The 17997-nt window shown below is 36.4% G+C and overlaps 1 protein-coding gene across 1 annotated transcript in view; it reads left to right on the top strand.

Moving 5' to 3' along the window:
• ARID2 (AT-rich interaction domain 2) overlaps positions 1 to 17997 on the top strand; it is a 149889-nt gene that overhangs the window by 2220 nt on the left and 129672 nt on the right. The window lies entirely within an intron of this gene.

The raw sequence follows: 17997 nt of genomic DNA, 5'->3' as shown, positions 1-17997 counted from the left end.
TGGAATAGCATTTTATTTTCAATGTGTGCAACAATAAAATCACCCCCACCCTCCAAAAATACTCTAAAATAAAGCACTTCCTAATCCATTTGAGCTGGTTCAGTGGTCAATTGAAAGTAACTCTCTGTTGTGATTGTTTATATTTGTAATCTGTTTTGTTATGGTTTACGTTTGTATTTTACATCTGCCAGCCTTAAACCTGTCAGGTAACCCCAAGTATGTACATAATAGTAATAAGAGGCATTTTTATTGATTATTTTAAATTGACAATATAGTAAAGCTGATACTAACCAAATTAGTATAGTTATTGAAACTTTGTTTCATTTCAGAGCAATAATATGTCTTTATTGGTAGACTTGGTTACCTGTTTATGGAGTTGGATTCTGGTTTAAAAGCATGTCTTTTGTGGAAAGATGGTTTGCTTCTCAACAATATATAAATACACAATTATCAGCTGTTTGTAGTATACAATATTTTCAGTTGATTTCATCATCCAGAGTTGTTGAATAGGATATTTTAATTTTTTTCTGTTACTTCAAAATATCAGTTTCCTGCATTTTTGTTTTGTTTTGTTTTTTTTCAGTGATCAGATTAAGTTCCTTAAGGTAATGCTAAGGGTTATTTTCTTGACCTTTCATGAAGCTTGTAGTGCATCTTTTAGTTTGATGTATGTGCTACTGTTCAGTTACTAAATGTTCATTTATTAATGTTAATTATCTTTTATCAAGTATAAATCTGTATGGGAATAGTCTAAATTTATATATGTTGAAAAATAATAGTGCATATCTTAATTTAAAATGTTTACCATATGTTTAAGGAGCCCAAATACATGTTCCTAAATTGCATACATAGTATTTATATTATTATAGTAATTTTCTGATTGTTTAATGACAAAATAGACACAGGCTGTGCTTTTTGTATGTGATAGGTCCTGTTTGTGTTGTTCTAATTGTTGATTTTGTTTTCTCAGATTGCACAAAAGCTATATCTGTCTCAGGTTTAGCATTCTGAATTAGAAAATGCAGTAATTGCACAGGTGCACTTTCTATTGGCTGTCCTAGATTGACTTCCAGCTTGAAGCTGTAGAGTTCACAGCACTGTGTTAGAGCAGTTATTGAGTTACAATGAAGTCTGGAAAACCTTAGTCAGATATCTGTAACTACTGGATTTGTTTTGTCGTGGCATGTTATTTCTTTAAAATCCACACCAAGTAAAGAAATAAACTTTTCTAAAACTATGTTCTATGTTAATGGGTACTAGTGGGTCTAGAAATAAGGTGGGGAATCTCATTTTTGGTTATCTTCCACCTATTTTTGGTTGTTTTATTGATATGCAGCATTGGGAAAATATTGCTAAAGATGTGTTGGATCACAGGAATTGATTTTTGCTTTTTGAAGTTTTCCTAATGGACCAGGAGGTCTTGAACTTGTGAAAAATGTATTAAAGTTGTCATACGATTGTTATCTGACCTCTCCCCTCTTTCCTGTCCATATTTTCAATAAATGTCAGAAAACCCAAGCTTGTTGCAGCAATAGGTTGTATTCTCTTTGGAACAGTTACTGTGGCTTCTTCTGTGTTTTGAAAGTGTTTTGTGCACTGTGGTCATTAGCACAATCCAAATAATAAGTAATTTAAAATGTTGTTTCTTATTTAAAAATAAATGGGATTCTTAGACCAGATCACTAAAAGTTTGTGTGTTGTTACTATTGTAGTATTAACAGGGTATTAAAAATACCACCATTTTCTAAAAGTTTTACATAAATGATCATAACAACTTTGGAAGAACTGGAATTGATTTTATTTTAGTGAAAATAAAATTTTAAATAATTAGTTAAAATTAAACATCTTTAAAAACAGTTTATATTTTTTCATGGATTTCCATCTTTTAGAAATATACTCTCCGTTATTTTTTCATAATTTCTGCTATTGTTTTACTCATTGTTCGTAATAATCCTATTAGAAGCTGGTAGCTGAAGTGTTTTCTTAACTAATTTTCTCTTCACGCTGCACACACTGATTTGTTATTGCAAGGTTGTAGATGGGGTACTGACTTTTTGTTTTGTTTTGTGTTGTTTTGTTTGTCAAGGCTGTTTGATGGAGGGAGTTGAGGAGAAGGAAGAAAGACACCAACACAAAGATTTAAGAAAATAACTAGTGATTTTTGGTGCCTCATTTTTTGGGGGTGCCTAACTTAATAGCCCTTAAAGGGGCTTTATTCCTTAAAGGGGCCTTATTTTCATGAATTGCTGGACACCCTATGTTCTGAATATCAGAAGGTTCAGTTTAGGCACACAGAATCACTAGTTTCTTTTCAAAATCTTGGCCCACAAATTTTAAAGACTTTGCAAACTAAGCTGGTCGAAATTTGGGTCTACCCACTTTAGAAGTTTTTCTCACTCTGTAACATTGGGCCTGGATCTTGTAATGAGGTCTGCACAGGCAGCTGTTTACAGGAGCTCCGTTGGACTCTATGGCATTCCTTGATGTTCATTCTCACTGATACCTTTGTACATTTGGAGCATTGGTAGTTTGTGACGGTAGGAAGTTATATCTTTCTGTGAAGCATCTGACACTCACACAGTTTGAGATAAGATCTCAAACTAGGTGGACCATTGGCCAATTTTTCTATGTCATCTCTTAGGATAGTGTCATTTTGATTGCTTAAATACCCAGTTAACTATTTGTATGACACAGTAGTGATCCATTTGGCTTCATCAAATTGAATGTCTTGTTGAAGATACACTATACCCTTTTTCAGGTAGTAAGGGTTGTTGTTTTTAAACTGTAACTATTTTTTCATGTTTACTGTTGTGAAATTTTGCCTGATGACTATAAGAGTGTGTTTTAGTCTTCATTAAAAACATAAGTTTAAAATGGGATACGCTCCTGAACCCAAGATAAACAATTCAAATAAGCTGCCATTTTTTCCAAAAAATTGTGTGAGAGACTGCCTTAATCACACTAACTATTTGACTACATTTGCTTTGAGCTGTCTGACATGTACAGCAATTTATGCGCTATGATTCTGTAGTGAGCAGTCAAAAGCCACAATGCCAATAACCATTGATAGACTTTATATGTTAATGTAGTGGTATAAGTCTACAGTAGCAGTTAGTGTAATTCCCTGGGACCTTAGTGCAAATTAGATGTTTCATGTCAATTGAGAAGAATTAGTAAAGCATTTTCCAAGTACTTCTCTGTGGGTACTTTACAGTTTTAATGAAAACATTTTAATATGGTGCAGTACATGTAAATGTTGGTCATAAACATGATTTTATATTTCTTTGTCTACTATGACTTGGTAAACAGGTTGGCAAAAGAGAAGATTAACAAAAAAACCGGAAGTTTATTTCATATGGTGGTTGGGTAGGCCCCCAGTTGTACAAACAGTTGCGCTGATGTGGCCCCTTCCATCGGTGTGGACTCCTGTTAGTGGGACTTCATGTGGGCATAAACCAACAGGGATGTATCTATTTGTAGTTTCTGGGCCTTCAGCTGTATCTGTAGGGGGTGAGAGGAAGAGAATTTAAAACCAAAAATGCAACTGAGTATGGGTAGCTGAATTAAAAACCAGTGATACAGAGACATGAATCCTTTCTTTTCTCTAACCACAAAAATACATGAAGTTTTCTAAAGAGAATAGCAATATCTGGCCTATCAGGTAGAAAGATTTTAATTTTCAGTCATGTAAGTAATTTTTTAGAAATTGTGAAACTAGTTTGTAAGTAAACTCATTTTAAAGATAAGGGCAGCAAAAAGTAGAATGTGTTAATGTTAGCCAAAGGGGTTAAAAAGAATAAGAAGGGTTTTAATAAATATCAAGGGAGAAAAAAGTAGTGGTAAAGAGAAAGTAGGTCAATTAATAAATGAGGAAGGGGATGAAATTAATTATTTTAAGAAGACCATCATACTGAACTCCTTAAACAAATTCTATCTTTAATGAGAAAAATAAACAAATTAGGACAATTAAGAACTGAGGAAAACCTTATAAATATAGCTATTGATGAAGAGTAGGTAGAATACGTGAAAAATCTGAACAATTTTATAAATCAGCTGGATTTTGAGGTACTACAAGATTGGAGAAAAGTAAATGTAGTTCTGATTTTCAAAAAAGGAGAGTGATCTTAGCAATTTAGACCCCCAGAAAAAAAAAACAAAACCAAAACTAACCTCTATCCCTCATAAAGTAATGGAACAAATATTGAGAAAATTAGAACCATGTACAATAAGTAGCATAGTAAAGAACAGATTTTTGCCAAACTAAGTTGTTTTTCACTCTTTTTAAAAAAATGTTCAAAATTAGGTTCTAATCCTGCAACTGGACCTGCACAGACATCAGTGGATGTTGCATGGATGCAAAGATTCATCTGCCTGCTGGATCTCATTGTAGGATCAAGACCCTAGTGGATGAAGGACAAGTTGTAGCTGAATTTATTTAGATTTGAGTAAAACATCTGAAATATTGTCTCTCAAAATCTCATTCTCAAATTAGTTCAAAATATGGACAGTTTTATGGATTAAAAACTGGTTGAAGGACCATAAACAAAAAATGATAAACAGCAAAGAGTGGGGGACATGTGTAGTGAGGCAGTGCAGAGATCTGTTGGGTCCCTGTTTAAGGCCTCAGTCCTGTAAAGAGATCCACTTGTGCAAATACATAGTCACATAGACTCAGTTTCATTAGAGCTTCAAGGCCATAATTATTGTCTTTATTAATGATCTTTAAGAGAAAGTGAACAGCATACTAATGAAATTAGTAGACGATGCTAAACTGGAGAGAGTTGCAGATACTAATGCGGACAGAGAAATAAAAGAAATAGACCTGGAGAGATTAGAGACATTGGCAGCATATAACAAAATGATATTTAGTTTTGAAAATGCAAGCTAAACATCCGGGGGACGATAATCCAAAAACAGGTATTCAGTTTGAGGGAAATAACCTGGAAAGTAGTAATGCTGAAAAGGAGATGGGAGTGATAGTGAACAGCAAATGAGTTATCAGGGGCCCGATCATTCTGTCAGTTGCTTATGCATACAGCTCCCACTGATATTAATGGGAGTTCTACATGCTACTGACAATGATCAGGCCCCAATTTGCGATGTGTTATGGCAGCAGAAAAGGCCAACATAATTTTAGGCTGCATACACACAAGTGTCATGTCATGAAACAGTGGGGTAATAGTCTCTCTGTGTATGACTCTAGTGTGATTACATCAGGAATATTGTTTTTTACTTTCAACGCCTCATTACCAGATGGGACAAACAGACAGGAGTTTAGAGAAGAGCAGCAAAATGTTTAGAAGGCTGGAGGGGTTGATTTTTAAGGAAACAATGAGATAAATGTATTGCTTGACTAAGCAAAGACTATAGTGGGTCTGGTGATATCCAGCCTACAAACATTTAACAGGTTTTAACATTTAGGAAGTGGAGGAATTATTTAGAATAGTGTAAGGAGCTGAAATAAGGAATAATAGCATTAAATTAAGAAATGAAATATTTAAATTAAATAGCAGGTCGAACTTTTAAAGTAAGATATACTAGAGTGTGGAATAGTCTGCCAAGGAAAATGGTGGAAACCCCATTGCATGGCTCATTTAAAAATAAACTCTTTGGAATAAGGGAGAAAATAACATTAAAGTGGAGTTGGAGTAGATGATGTTATAAGTGTTGGCCATCCTTTAATTACACCATAATGGAGGCTGTCATTTTACATGTCTACAATTTTTACTAGAACACTCTGTGCTTCATCTTAAAAATCTGTATCATGCTTAATTTTATCACAGACCCTGAAATGATTGTAAGAGTAGAGATCACATATGGCTGTTAATTGCTAGTGGATTTTTTCTTTCTTTCTCTCATAAGGGAAAATAATTTATAGTTTGTGTTTCCATCATGCATTTGAGGCCTTGGTTTGAAGGCTTAGGGAAATATTTTAAGTAGTTGGATGGAGAATTTTGTTATAGTAGTGCTGTTGGCCCCTCTATCAAGGCTATTGATTTTTTGGGATTAAATATCTTGGTCATTTCAAATCTCAGGGTATCTCTTGGTAAGAATTATTTATTTGGATGGGTGCTGTCTCCCCTCTACTGGGAATCTGCTCAACGTACAACCTCGTTGCAAAACTTGCACTTGAGGAAGTTTCAAGAGGCAGCAGCAGATGAGGGAGTCAGTGGCAGCAAGGCCATGTTCATGTTGTTCTGACTGAGAACTCAACAAAAAAAGTCCCTGAAGCCAGTGTGAAGAAACAGGGCCTCTATGCAGATGACCCTGACCTCCCTCAGATCCCTGAGATCTTCAGTGAAGGGGCAAACTCCTCCTTTCTGCTGAACAAGCTTGTGAAAACTCTGTGAAGTGAACTTAGTGGTATTTTCTTTCTCCTGGTTCCTTCCTGTGGGCTTTTCTGTTGGAGGTAATGATCTGGATTCTTTGCAGCTAAACTGAAAAATATTCATTCATTTATATATTTATTTTTGGCAAGACACTGTCCTTCAGTGTTAAAAAGAAAATCAGAACTAAGTATTTTAAATATGTATTTTAACTGACAGTTATGTGCGGTGACTAGTAATTTACAAAAATATAACCTTTTGTACAGCTTTACTTATTGTGATTACACTAAGACCTGTTAAGTCTTCTGCTAACTGGTGAAAGGTTATGGAGGCCATTTTATGATGTCAGATTGAAACAATACTAAATTGAGTTTATATTTTCAATTATAAAAATAGCTATGGTAACCATTTAAGTTTCAAATATATGATAAACCCATGAAAACAAGACTAACAGAATGCTTGGTAGTGCAAGGCTCATGCTTTTCCCCTAGCCAGGGGCATTCCCAGTCATTTAACTTTGATCCCTTTTGGAGGGGCAGTTCTGTGCTCTGCCCCAGAGAGCTCACCCTTCCTCTCTCCACTCCCGAGACTCCAGGAGGAGCTTGCTCTTCCCACTCACCCCGGCTGTGGCCCCAGGAGGAGTTTGCTCTCTTGCCCACCACTGCAGCTCCAGGGCTGGAGGAGTTCTGTGCCCCCAGTGATTATTGGGAGGCCCGTGCCCCTGCTTGCCCCCCCTTGTGCATGCCCCTGCCCCTAGCAAAGTGGAATAAGGCTGGTTGGGATGAGAGACAAGTGATTCAGAGCTCCTTTTACCTTCATCACCTGACAGACTTTAATTCTTTGCACTTAACATATGAGTAACACCTCCCCCCTCCACAGTGAAGTAGGGAAATATCATTTGCAGATGAGAGGGCAGGTCTACACTACAAAATTGTCGACCTAAATTACATCGACATACAGCCACCACAGCTATTAAATTGCTTTTGCATGTCCACACTACGCTTCTTCTGTTGGCGATGCAAGTGCTCACCAGGAGCACTTGCACCAATTTACCTGTTGATGTAAGCAATGCAGTATGTACACTGAAACTGCGTTGTCCTAACTACATCAACCTAAGCACTAAGCCTCTCACAGAAGTGGAGTTATTAGGTGGGTGTAGTTGGTGGGTTACATTGGCGGGAGCTACATTTTAGTGTAGACACTTCCAGAGTTAGGCTGATATAAGTTGCCGTACCTCAGCCTAACTTTGTATAGACCAGGCCTGTATAAACACAGAAGTTAAGCCAGTTACACTGAGAGCATATGTCAGAGCTGAGAACGGAACCCAGATAGCTGATATGATAGATCCTTATCTTATCTGATAAATCACTGTTCCCATCAGGCAAACTTCTTCCAGTCTCTGAGCCTTAGTTAAGCTATCTGTGAAATGGGACTGCTAATGCTTACCATCTTTGTAAAGTCGTTTGAAATCTGTAGCTGAAAAAGCACCATATTAGTGCAAAGTAGTAGTAGTTGCTATGTTTTGCAGATGAGAAAATGAAGATACAGAAAAGTTAAACCAGTAACTTTGATTTTAAGCTCTTTGAGGCAGGGCTTGTCTTTTTACTGTGTGTCTGTATATCTGGTCCTTGATTGGTATCCCTTGGAGCTACTGCAGTACAAATAATAATCATTTTGGAGGACACATTAGAATACAGTGAATTGGACCAGGGAGCCAACCAAAAGACCTGGTTTCTAGTCCTGGATGTGACATTTATTTGCTATGCAAACTTAAGCAAGTCACTTGGTGTCAATGTTTACCCATCCATAAAATGGTACTGTAAATTCTTTGGGGCAGGGAGCATGTCTCTTCTTTCTTCTGTGATGTTCCTGTCATGCTTTTGGGTATTTGAAAATAAATACTAATAAATTAGGACTATTAGAAAAGATAAAACTATTTTTAAACTACCTATGTCCTGCCATGTGGAGGAGCAAAGTGCATGTCATAGATGAGAGGGAGAACAAGCTTCCTTCCTTAGGGAATATGTAAATTGGAATACACACATAGAGAAAAAATAGAAGAGATTGGATGGTATTTGGTACAAATATTTCTGAAAGAGAGAAGCAGACTTTTAGAAAGAAAATAAAATTATGAGAGGCTACCCAGAATAGTGGTGGAGCTTTGGACTCTGCTTGAGGGCTTAGTGGGCTAAACATCCAGTTTCAAATATAATCTCTCTGGAGCAAAAAATTCGAATTTAAACCGAGTTGGATTAGATTTTCAATCTCAAAATAGGTAAATTGAGGTTACTGCAATTCCATAATGCTCTATGTGTATAGGCCCAAATTCTGCAGTGTATTGACACCTGCACCTACTTTAAGCATGTGAGTAGTGCCACTGAAGTTAATATGTAAAGTGTTTTGGTATATATAGATGTTGGATTATATACTTAGCTTTATAGGTACATGATGTATTGGGGTGTCTGTTCTGTTGGGTTATTTCCAAGGAAACTGAGTTGGCTGAATGATAATGACCTTCATTCAGGAAAATGCCAAGTAGTTTAATGGTGATTAAGATGTTAAGAAGGTGTAAAATTGTAAGCTCTGAGATATATATGTATATGGATGGATAGATAGATAGATTGCCAAATAAAGATGGAGTTATACTTTCAGTACACAGTTGACTTCAGTCAAATGGCCTTGGTCAAGTATTGTAGAGGCCAGGTGGTGTCCAAAACAGTCAAACAATTCCACTTTATGGAATTCACAGGTGCTGTTTATAATTTTTGGCAAGACAGCAGAACTTTGAAGCACTGGAAACTGAAGTGCTTTCTTCTGAGCATTTTTCTCTTCTGTGCCCCCATCTTTTTTACTTCCGGAAGACCTAGGAAATTTAAATTTACCTATATTCATATAATGCTACGTTTGTACAGTAAAGACATGAAAAGTCAGGATTGACCTAAATTAAGGCTGAATGTGCAACCTTATCTCTACCCGTAGAGCATATGCTTTATGATCAGGGCCTTGTACACTCTGGCACAATGGGACTAAAATCCACAGCAACATTAATCTCTTGTATCTCTGTGAGATACCCTAAGTTCTCATTCTTACACAAACATGCAATTGTGGCTCATAGTTGAAAATACTAATTGACATGAGATTCATTTACTATTTTCAGATGTGGTTATTTTTGAGGATGGATTTTTCTTTATGTTCTCTATCCAACCTGGCTGTACTTTTCAGGTTTCCATCATGTTGCCCGATTGGTCTGACTCAGGAACTTCTTTCCTCTACATTTGTGCCTGGAAAGGGCAGCGCTCATAACCAGTTTCAGCAGCTCCTCAAACTGGCTCCCTAAGTCTTTGCTGCTGTACTATTTTCCAAGTTGCTTAGCTCAGTTCACCAGTCAATGCTTCCTTCTGGTTTTCCCCTCACCAGTCCTGCTCCCTGGCTGGAAGTTGGATTCCAGCTCTAGTTCACTGTCTCCCTGCTGTCTGTCTCCAGGGAACAATTCAAGGAGCATTAATTCCCTCATGTGGGAAAGACTGGAGGTAAAGGAAGCGACAGGCAGGTCCTGGCAGGGCAGGGAGACAGAAAGCCAAATATCAGGGTGCCTGGCTGCAGCAAAATAGCAAATTCTGCGACAGAAATGTTGAATTCCATAGTGTCTGGGAAAAATTCTGCAGCTGTGGAATTGCAGAATCCATAGGATCCAGACTGAAATGAATGGGGCAGTTCATGCGTCTTAGAGCTGTTATTTCAGGGTCTTTGCAGGCCTACGCAGGCATTGCAGCATTGGTTTACACTTGGCTCATGTTTCCAAGGTTATCTCTTCAGCCATAAGGGCTAGAAATATAATATTTTAAAATTGAAAACTGTGCTTCTGGAGCAGAATTCTTTGTAAAGGATGAATTCCACAGCAAATTCTGACAGTGGATTTGTGGAATAAAGAGAGCCCTGGCTATGATACAGTTTTGAAGACAGTTTCTTGATTAATATAATGTAATATCATACAATTTTCTTCAACCTTAGGTAAACTTGTTGCATATTTTATACTATATGCTATTCTCTGAATGCCATGAAAGTTGTTTAGTTGAATAGTATGCAGTAAATGGTAATTAAATACCCTATTGATAAATACAATAACATAGAGTAGTAAAAATGTGCTGGGTTCCAAAATTAAATTACAACACTAACTGTATCAGTGACTGCATTACTATCTGTAGTGCTTCATTAATACACCTCACAGTCAATACACTTATTGCTTAATACAATTAAATGCTTAGAAACATAAAAATGCATTTTTATGTTATCTTATAGAAGAACTCATTTTTAGTTTACTTGTATTCATTTAGTTGGAAACATATTGAGAAGTTTCAAATCAAGAATATACAGGTATATATTCTATATGCTGGCTCTTATTAAAAATAACTATATTTTAAAGAAAGTTCATCTGGCAATTGGAGAAGGAAATATTTTAGCTTTATTAAGACAGTTTGAGGAGAGGACCCATTTAAAAACATCAGCTATAGTTCTACATAAGACATGGTAAAACAAAAAACCCCAACTCACACAAAAATACATTAATACAATTTGGTATGTGCTTTTGTGTGAGATATCTCTGGTGAGATAAATGATTGTTCAGAAATGTATTGGTCTCCAGTGAGAAGCAAAAATATTCTTTTGGCTGTATAAGATCTTGATCTTGCAGTAAGATATGTATATGTGGAATTGTGTTCGGATATGCATAGACAGCCTACTTTACCTACTTGGAATTTCATTGAAATCAATGGGACTTTCTCCACACAGCTAAAGTGGCCTGTTTGCTGAACAGATTGTACAATCTTGGCCATAATTATTAAAATACATATTTAGAGAAAAGTTCATCAAAGTGGAAATCAGGAAAGCTATACTAAACACTCATGAGAATAACATTAGTGTAAACTGAAAACCCACAACTTCCGTTGTCTCCAGTGGGACTTGGTAGATAAATAAGGGCTGCCGGGTCAAAACACATTAGAAGTAATTTTTTCAGGGATAGGACTTGTATTTGGCACAGTGACTTCAATTTAAGACACTTTAGTGTCTGATCTAGCTAGCAATGTGTGGGAAGAGGGGGGCAGAGAGGAGAGAGAGGAATCTACTGAAAACTGGGAAAGACCAGGTAAGGGGGGAAGGGGGGAGTATAAAAAATATAGTTTACTAAATATAGTATACAAAATCAACGTAAACTTCATGTTACTTGTTCAGTGTGGAAATGATTTTTTACACTGACTGATCCACATAGGATTCATGAGAGTTCAAAATTTAAAATAAAAAAAAAATCTAGAAAAAGTATATTTCACTTAATGATTGGTACAGAGTAGCTGCTTAGCTTTTCTTTTTACAGTTTTCAAAATTCTATCAAAAGGATTTTTTTTACCTTTACTATCATCCTTAATTTCATCAGTATATTATAATGCTCAATATTGCTGATTTCAGTGCTCACTGTATCACAATAAATACAATTTTAGAAAAATTTTGTCGATGAAGGGAATAGTCGTTAACATAATTTGACAAATGTACGGAGAATGTGAATATGAATGTATACTATATAGAAAGCATCTTGATTGCCTAAGATATTTTAATTAGGATGTTCTAGGTCACTGAACTGAATTCTGGTCAGGATGCTGGGTCACTAGGGAATTAACATTGCTCTTATATTATATATGTTGGGTGGCCTGTGGACTTGGTTGAGTTCCACCTTCTTATTCCTACAGGCTAGTTCTTCCAGAACAAAATTCACACACTCTTGTGCAAGACTTCCCATGTTTCTCTTGTATCTTTGCTTGTGTCATGAATGTTCTGTGAATAGAGGAATTCATTTCCAGTTTTGTCAGTCTGCACTTTTGTGAACATTTTTCATGACTATTAAATTTGCCATTTTTATTCACTTTAAAAAAAAAAAAAAAGGTGGAGATGTCATCTGTATGATTACTATTATTTTATCATTATTTCTACAACATTGTAATTGTATATGAAGATTACAGGAAAATAAATGATAACGTTCCTGCCCTGAAGAACTTACAATCCAAGTCTCTGATCTTCTAAATGCTTCTTCATGGGAGTCAGTCCCTGTGAGGAAAAAGTCAGTGGGACTACTCACCCATGTCAGGGTGTGCTGGACTGGACTTTAAATTAGGGCATAACATGATGAAGATGAAAACAAATACTGGGAAGTACAAGGCTAAGGAAAGAGACAGTTATCACAATCAGATTTTACATTTGCTTTGGTTAGTAATGTCATCTTAAGGGGTTATTTTTAATGATACTGTTACTGTGAGAAAAATTAGTAAATTTCTTTCATGCACATGTAGCTGTCATAAAATCTTGCATATACATTTTATATGTAAATTATATATGTAGAGAGTACATGATGGGATGATATGACATAAGAGTTTTGTCATTATTTCATGTATCTCTTCTACATCTGAAGCAAGATTTCATTGTTATCATGAGTCCAACTGTACAGAGCACAGAGAGAGAAATTAAAACACCTGTAAAAATGACCTATTCACTTTCTATACATAAAAATGTGAAGACTTAAAAGTATGTTATCTTGGGACCTTCTACAGTTGGAACAAAGGCTGTGTTACAGTACTTCCGGTTCTAGCTCTGATGGTTCATGAGATATCTGATGATTATCCTGTTTTTAGTGTGGGACTGTTTATTGCTTGTCCTTGTCCTCACACCAGTGTAATCTTGGGGAGGGAACTTTCACATACTGGAGACAGTAGGTAATCTTCCTGTAACAAATTGATTTTAAAAAGTGGCTGCTGCTTGAAGCTGCTCAGAGGTTTGGAATGTAAGTAGTCCTGACAAAGATAGATAGTGAGCAGAGGGCAGGTGAGGCAATCAGAGGTGTATGAAATACGCAATTTACCACATGATTCTGCAATTTGTACTGTATCATATATCTATAATATCATTACAGCAACATTGTTTTTGTTTCTTCAGTAATTTGAATTATTGTTTCCAGTGAAGATTTAATGGCTTCCAGGTGTTGTGGGCAAAATCTCATGTAATATTAGGCTAACGGGCTTTTATGCTTGTCACCACTCTGTGTTCTCTTCTCGCCAGAACAAGACTGATAGAGAATGAAAGCAACAAATGTTGTTTGAAAGAGGTACTTTCCTCCTTTCACTTGTCCCACACGCTCCAACCTCTGGGCTTGGAGAAAGGACATAAGTAGTTGTCCTCTTTCACCCCTGTATGTATAAAAATGGTTGCTGTTATCTGATGCAGCAGCTTGTTGTGTCCCTTTCATGTAGCCATCCTGTCCTCCCTGGAGAGGCTGCTCTGCTGTTGGCTTTGCCCCCTAATAATGACATATGCATCAGTATCAGCTAACATGAAATCCTGCACCTCTGCAGAGTTTCTTTGATTTCACTGGGTGCGTGGAACTGATTTACAGATCCCAATGCAGAATTAGAACCATTAGTAACAGGGATGGGACTTCCAAAGCAGAGGGGGAAAAAAAGGGAGCTGAGCCTTGAGATCCCAAAATCTCTCCAAATCTTAAAAATAATAAATAATTATTTTCTCCTTTCTTAAAGCGCAAGATTGGTAATTTTTTTCATACGTTCTTATTTTTTTGTTCCATTTTCCCTTTCAATTCTATGAAGGGCATCATGGACATCTGGGGGAATCTCACTATAGATAAACAAGAAGTGGAATACAGTCTGGGATATGCCCCACCTGTATTTAGGCAGGTATATATTCTTCATTTTGCTTTTATATAGTGGCCCAAGACTTGTCCCTCAGGTAACTTTCATGGCTGAAAGGGTGAAAGGCAAAATTAAAAGACATATTCAAAAGAAAGAACACTTTTTCAAATGAGATTTGAAATGTTTTGGACGATTGGTGAGGCAGCAATATAATAGGATGACTGTTCAGATGATGGAGACAGCGGAGCTGTAGGTTCTCACACCCGTGAACTTCTGGTAGGGGGCTGAAGTGTGCAAGTACTAAAGAAATGAAGGGAGTGAGGAAGTTAGAAGGCTATGGAGTGTTTTAAAGAGGATCCAAAAATGAATGAAAGTCAGTGAAGGTGTTTGAATAGGGGAGTGATATAGTTGTACTTGTTTTATGTGCAAGAAAGCAGGCTAGAAACATTCTGCCTTGGACTTGAAAGGCCATAGGAGAAGGAGCTGTATTAGTCAAAGTAAAACCAGATGGTGTGTGTTTGTGTAATTTAAAAAGTAGAATTAAGAGGACAGTGTAAAGAGGCAATGTATGGGAGACAGCAATAGGCAGATTAATTCACATGGGCAATATAGGAGGCAAGGGAGAGTTCAGAGTCAAGGGTGATACCAAGTTTAAGGACAATGAAGCAAATAGGAGGTCTGAGTGGAGTGAGTATAGAAGAGATATAGTTATACTTGAGAATGTTTCTCTTGACCATGAAAAGTACTCGTGTATTCATGACATTTAGTGAAACAAAACTGTGACAAGTCCACAAGTATATTCGGTAAGACAGGCGGTGAGAGGGAAGAGGAACGAGCCATTCCAAAGAAATGAATATTTGCATATCAGCAGCTTAAAAGGGATAATTAAGGTTAAATGTAGAGAAAATATTAGAGAGGAAGAAAGTAGTTGAAAAAGGGCAGAGTATTGGATTTTGTGGGATTCCATAGAGAGGGAGGAGAGAGAGGCTTTTGTATAGACATGGAGCTGTTGCCAGAGAGAGCACAGTTTGATAGGTATTTAAAAATAAACACAGTATTAAATTAAATTGTGTTGAAATCATGATATTTTTGCATCTCCTGCAGTGGGTGCTGAAACACCTGAAGTAGATTGGGGTAATTTTCCACTTCTCTTCTGGTCTTGTGGGCTGTACTTCATTTTTTAAAATGTTTGATGTCTGAATACCTGATTAATACAATTATTTTTATATTAGTTATAATAATGTTTTTAATCTATGAAGAGAATGCAAGACTTAAAAAAAAAAAAAACTAATGGAAGCTTTAGGGACCTTAGTTAGGTTTTTTGTTGGTGCTAATCAGTTCAGAGATCCCAACTGTGGTGTCTGGCAATAATCCAGGTCCTGATACACAAGGCAAGGAACATTTGCCCTCAGAGAAAGGAAATCCCATGGAAGTACGTCTCAGAAAGATGTCAATGAGCAACAACACTTGGTGGTTGACATGGTTGCTTTTATTTTATATTTTTTCTCTTTACATCAGAGCCTTCATCTCATCTGCTCTTCACTGTTACTGACCAGAACATCTTTTGCGGTCACTAGCAGTGTGTTGTTGTGGACAGTAATTGTGAAGAACAGTATGTAGACTCTCATACAGAGAAGGCGGTGTGGTGGCGGGGAGAAGAAATACATTTTATTTTGGAATGCAGAAGGAGATCATTTTAAGAATTCACTCTGTACCCCAAAAAAGTGGTTTAGGAGAGTTGAAAAATGAACAGCATACTAAGAGAGAGGGCTCCTTTGGAACAGGTTGTTAATTCTCAATCACTAGTGCACGTACCCATACTGATGCTTCAGAATTTTTAAACTGGTTCTTAGCTGTTCAACCTCTTTCCCTCCCCCCTTCCTTTTTTGGAACCTCTGCAAACCTCTTCTTGTCTTACTGGATTTGAGAATCCAGCCTCTGTATTCAGTCCCAGTATGCTGCCACTGCTACTCCTATTCAACTGTGCGTGCTTGTAAGCCATAGTGGCGTTTGGCCATAACGAAGGGAAAGGATGGAGGAGGTTGTTGTTTGGTAGAAGAATAGTCTGAGTCTGGTGAACTGGTACAGTTCAGAAGAGTTTGGGACTGCTACTTGAGAACTGTTTTCTATTTTTATGAGAAAATATGAGTTTAACAACTTATAGAAAATGTACCAGTATTAATATTCAGGAATACTTTATAGTAGGTACAGGTTATCCCGACCATCTCTGTTTTTTAGTAAGAATATCTGATAGAATAGGAAACAACTATTACAATTTGGTAGAGGTGGTTGTTGTGTTGTGTTTTCCTCTGAACCTGTAAATTAACAAATTAGCTATGTTTTGGCAGTGGATTGTTAGTTTGGATATTTAGTTTGCAGTAGTACAGCAAGTATAATATCAGAGACCTAAATATTATTTGATTTAGGTACTTATTTTCCAACATTGATATTTAACTGATATTTATTAATAATGTAAGAATTTAATTCATTAGTCCAGTGTTCCAAACTGTTCCTTCTTCTAAAAGATACATTTGCAAACACGTGCTTAACCATCTTTTCCCATATGGAAACAGTTTCTAAAGTAAAGGGTGTGAAATTAATTTTTTATTTTATGTTAAAGTATTTTGGAGGTTTAGATCATAACTTGTAGGCTCTTACTGTTTACAAACAAGATCATTACTGAAGCCAGGGGGTAAATAAGCTAAAGCTCAACTTGAAGGTGTTTATTAACTTAAAATACACTACCAAGTAATATATTACCATATTTTAACAAGAAGTATCCTCAAGTGTTTGTTGTTTTCAAATATTCTATTCTTAACCGTTCCCAAACCTGTTCCTCTGAACCCCTTACTTAGACTTCTTGTTTAGGTATATTTAGCTGTATCCCCAGAATGTGTACTTTATATTTGGTACCATGGGGGAAAACTGAAAAACAATCTTTCTTAGTGAACTACTACAAAAGTAGGGAAGAGCTCCCGTTAGTTCAGAATTTTGAGTACTGAAGCACACAAACTGGAGAAGTATGCTGACTTCATGGTTGTTGAGAATTATAAAAGAAACAGACTGTTGAATAGCAGTCGGTCCATTTTACGCTTTGTCTTGCAGACAATAACCTGAAATATAAACAGAAAGCCATTTCACCTACAGTTAGAAGAGTGGATCATCAACAGTCTCCGGTGGCTCATTGGTGGGCAGATGGAATTGGTGTTCTTCCACAGAAACAAATGTATGGGCCACCTTTCTTAGCCCCAGCAGTTTTACTGCTCCCTCTGACTCCATAAAGAGGAAGGCAGAAATACTCAAAAAACAGTCATTGCAATGCTAATGACAGTGGTACTGTTGCATGTTATGTTCTAAAATAGAGAAGTAGGGAGGAGGTTCAGTTATTTGTGTTAATTTTTGAATAGCAAAAAGGCCCTCAATAGTTCATCCCTTACTAGACCATTTAAGGACTGGTGGCAAATTGCCTTTTCCCTTAAGCACTTGAATATCACTGTTTCACATAGATTTTTAAATCACATGTATTCTCTGTGTATGGTCCTGCAAGGTATAGAGTTTCCACTGAAAGATCAGTTTGTGATCAGTTAAAGCTATGTGCTACCTATGTGATTTGTTCAAAATCTCATTGTGTCACACTTCATGTTTAAATAGAAATCATATGTTCTGTGACATGGAATTGATTCTGCTAAAGCAACACTCAACATATAATAAACTTATTCTATATTTCACTACAATCTCAGATGTATTTCACTGAACTCAAGGTTTACTGTTTTATTGTATGGTAGAAAATAGAACTAACCAAAATATGTAGATGTTGTACATTTCTGGAAAGTAAGAATCAAAATATTCTCAAGATATACATGTACTTGAACAAATTTAACGAGTAGTAGAGAAACATCCATGCTAAACTGAACACTGTAAAAAGACATATTATAGTTTACAGACAATGACCAGATTTAGCCTATTAATGGAATTTTACAGTAGCA

The sequence above is a fragment of the Emydura macquarii genome, unplaced genomic scaffold (genome assembly GCF_026122565.2).
Source record: "Emydura macquarii macquarii isolate MOO-44397 ecotype Brisbane River unplaced genomic scaffold, CSIRO-AGI_Emac_v2 contig_2636, whole genome shotgun sequence".
In the NCBI taxonomy this organism is placed as follows: domain Eukaryota; kingdom Metazoa; phylum Chordata; order Testudines; family Chelidae; genus Emydura; species Emydura macquarii.
The sequence above is the reverse complement of the archived record's forward strand: the minus strand, read 5'-3'. Positions and strand labels throughout refer to the sequence as shown.